A 3,864-nucleotide genomic window follows, 5' to 3' on the forward strand; every position below is an offset into this window, starting at 1 on the left:
CATTCATGCATTCATGCATTCATCTGCACCTCATGTCATCAAAAAAAAAAGAAAATTTTCAAGGAACTTAAAGGGTTTATTTGCAAAATTTTCAGACATGGAAAGACCAAAAAGGCATACAAAGAAGTACAGCTTTAAACAGCCCGATGTGAAAGAGTTAAGGAATCTGACATCTTATGTACTAGATCCCTTGGGTTTCAAGGCTCGCTATGGGAAGCTTCTACCTCTGTTGACTACTCAGGTTGATGAGGGATTGATGAGTACTCTAGCTCAGTTCTATGATCCGCTGTATCACTGCTTCTTATTTCCGGACTTCCAGTTATTGCCTACCTTGGAGGAGTATTCTCACCTCATTGGGATCCCGATTCTGGATCAGGTGCCGTTCAGTGGCTTAGAGAGTATCCCGTCTGCTCGAGAGATTGCTAGTCTATTGCACATCGACGAAGCTTTGATCAAAGCCAATCTGATTACCAAAGGTGGAATTCAAGGATTTTCTTCCGAGTTCCTTGTCGCTCAAGCTACCTTCTATGGAGAAGCCAGGAGTGAGGATGCCTTTGAGGCTTTGTTTGTATTGCTCATCTATGGGTTGGTTTTATTTCCCAACTTCGACAAGTTCGTGGACATGAATGCTATTAGGATCTTCTCAGTTCTTAATCCTGTTCCGACTTTGTTGGGTGATGCATATGTCTCTCTGCACCTAAGGAATATGAAGGGTGGAGGAGTTATTGTCTGTTGTCTACCTTTGTTGTACAAGTGGTTTATTTCGCACTTGCCGCAGACTCTTGCTTTTAAGGAGAACAAGAGTTGTCTACGGTGGTCTCAGAGACTCATGTCTCTCACTAATGATGATATCTCTTGGTATGATCGCGTGTATGATACTGTGCAGATTATTGATTATTGTGGTGAATTCCCGAATGTGCCTCTTCTTGGTACATGTGGTGGGATAAGCTACAACCCTATTCTAGCACGTCGTCAGCTTGGGTTCCCCCTAAAGGATAAGCCTCATAACATTCTGTTAGAAGGTGTATTCTTTCAGGAGGGTAAAGATCCCCAAGGCCTGAAAGCCAGATTCGTCCGCGCTTGGCGCAAGATCTGCAAGAAGGGTAGGAATGAATTGGGTCCGAAGAACTGCATTGCTTTGGAGCCCTATACCTCTTGGGTCAGACAGAGAGCTGCCACTTACTTGATGCCATACGACCATCCGAGACCTACACCGTTGGATGTGGCTGGGCCTTCAACCCTCCCTACCCAACGTGTAGAGGAGTTGAGAGAAGAAGACCTTTCACGTGCTTGGATCCGTGAAAGAGAGGAGCTACTTCAGCAGATTAAGGAAAATGATGCTCTGATTGAGTTTCTCGAGCATCGAGTGATCGATGATCCCAACGATACTTGGACTTCTTTGCTTCCTCAGTCTTCCAAGTTCTGGAAGAGGAAGTATGATCAGCTTGCGAAGGCAAAAGCAGATATGGAAGCAGCTTATGAGAGAGAGATCAAGAAGCTGTGCACTTCTCGTCTTCCAGCATCCCGAGCTAATAGGGATCCATAGGATGTTGTTTTCCTTTTTCTCCTTGTAATTGAATCAAAACACTGTACTTCTTTGTCTCGATTATATTGAATGAGATATTTTCCATGTGAAATATAAAATGCTTTTAATATTCAAAAATTGCAAATAACACCCTAAGGGTTCCTTGAAAATAAAATAAAGCATATGCACAAGCATTTCATGCATCATTCTGCATAAGCAGGTACCTTGTTTCTGGTCTTCTTGTGCTGACTCTGTGTGCTTCATTTATTTTGAAGACAAGCTGACTCACCGGTACTATACCAGAGCAAATTCTGCCAGAGTTATGGATCAGCTAGAGCAAGAGAACAGAGAATTGAAAGAAGAGGTCGCCAGACTTGGCGCTTTGATGGAGCAACTCCTTGCTGCTCAGAATCAACCTGCTCAACTGCCTGCAACTCCTGTTCAGAGGACCGTGATTTCAGAGGTTGCTACTTCAGCTATGCCTGCTGCCAGTGTTCCTCATATGTCCAATGCCATGCCAGTCGGGTTCCCGTGGGGTATGCCTCCAGGTTTCATGCCTGACATCCCAGCTCCGACGTTTGCTCACATGCCGGCATCTAGCCCGGTCATTACTGCTGCTCCTCCTGTCGTGCATACCTTGCCAAGGGCAGAAGACCCCATCTATCATTCCGAGCCGTCTGAGGGCCCGGATGTCAATGAAAAAATGGACGCCATGAATGACCAATTCCTTGAGCTGAGGAAGGAATTGAAGACCCTCAGAGGTAAAGACCTGTTCGGCAAGTCTGCTGCCGAGCTCTGCCTGGTTCCCGGAGTCAAAATTCCAATCAAATTCAAAGTTCCTGACTTTGAGAAATACAAAGGGAACACCTGTCCACTAGCTCACCTGGTCATGTACGCCAGGAAGATGTCTACTCAGACTGACAATGATCAACTCTTGATCCACTACTTCCAAGACAGCTTGTCTGGTGCTGCGCTTCGTTGGTATATGAGTCTGGACAGTGCCAACATCAGATCCTTCAACGACCTTGGCGAGGCTTTCGTCAAGCAATATAAATATAACGTCGATATGGCGCCTGACAGAGATCAACTCAGGTCTATGTCGCAGAAGGATAAAGAAACTTTTAAAGAGTACGCCCAGAGGTGGCGAGAGCTTGCTGCTCAGATCACTCCACCACTCGAGGAGAAAGAAATGACTAAGATCTTCCTGAAGACTCTTAGCTCATTTTATTATGAGCGAATGGTAGCTAGTGCTCCCTCAGACTTCACCGAGATGGTGAATATGGGGATGAGACTTGAAGAGGGTGTCCGTGAAGGACGGTTAACGAAAGATGAAGGCTCTTCTAGCAAGAGGTACGACTCATTTGCTAAGAAGAAGGATGGGGAAGCGCATGCTGTGCAGTCCCATAAATTGAGGAAACCTCCGGTTCAGAGGAAACCAGCACGTCGTGCCGGTCATCAGCATCAGGTGGCCCATATTGCGCCTGTCTTCAAAGACAATGCTCAGCATCAGCAATATTAACCTCAGCAACAGTACCAACAGCCTCAGTATCAGCAACAGCAACGTCCACAGCAACAGGCTTACCAGCCTCGTGGAAGTACAACCAATCAAGCCAATTTGAGTTATGACAGGAAAAAGATCAGCTTCGATCCTATCCCCATGTCATACGCAGAGCTTTATCCCTCCTTGTTGGAGAGAAAATTGGTTACTCCCAGGGATCCTCCTGCTATTCCTGCAAATCCACAATGGTGGTACAAACCAGATCAGCATTGTGTTTATCACTTCGGAGCTCCGGGCCATAATATCGAGAATTGCTATCCACTCAAGACTAAGGTTCAGGACCTTATGAGATGTGGGATCTTGAGCTTCGAAGATTCGGGCCCAAATGTCACTAAGAACCCACTGCCTTCGCATGGGAAGTCTGTGAATATGGTCCAGGGATGCCCTGGCAAATATAAGGTCAAATATGTAAGTCATATTCGACAGTCGTTGGTAGAGCTACATTGGTTGCTGTGTCAATACAGCCATATGGAACATGACCACGACAAATGCCGCATTTGCTCGGTGAACCGCTTGGGGTGCAATCAGGTCCGCAGAGAATTGCAAGAATTGCTTGACGAAGGAACCATTGAGATTCTGCAGAATCGCAATGTCGATGAGGATGAACCGGAGGTGAATGTTATATCTCCAGTGTTCAAATTACCAGAGCCTGTTGTTATTCGCTATGATAGCAGCAAGCCGTAGACTTCTCCCTCCTTGGTGATTAAACCTGCAGGCCCTGTGCCTTACTCATCTGATAAAGCTGTACCTTTCAGATATAACCGAATGGCCGTGCAAGATG

The sequence above is a fragment of the Lathyrus oleraceus genome, chromosome 6 (genome assembly GCF_024323335.1).
Source record: "Lathyrus oleraceus cultivar Zhongwan6 chromosome 6, CAAS_Psat_ZW6_1.0, whole genome shotgun sequence".
Lineage (NCBI taxonomy): Eukaryota > Viridiplantae > Streptophyta > Magnoliopsida > Fabales > Fabaceae > Lathyrus > Lathyrus oleraceus.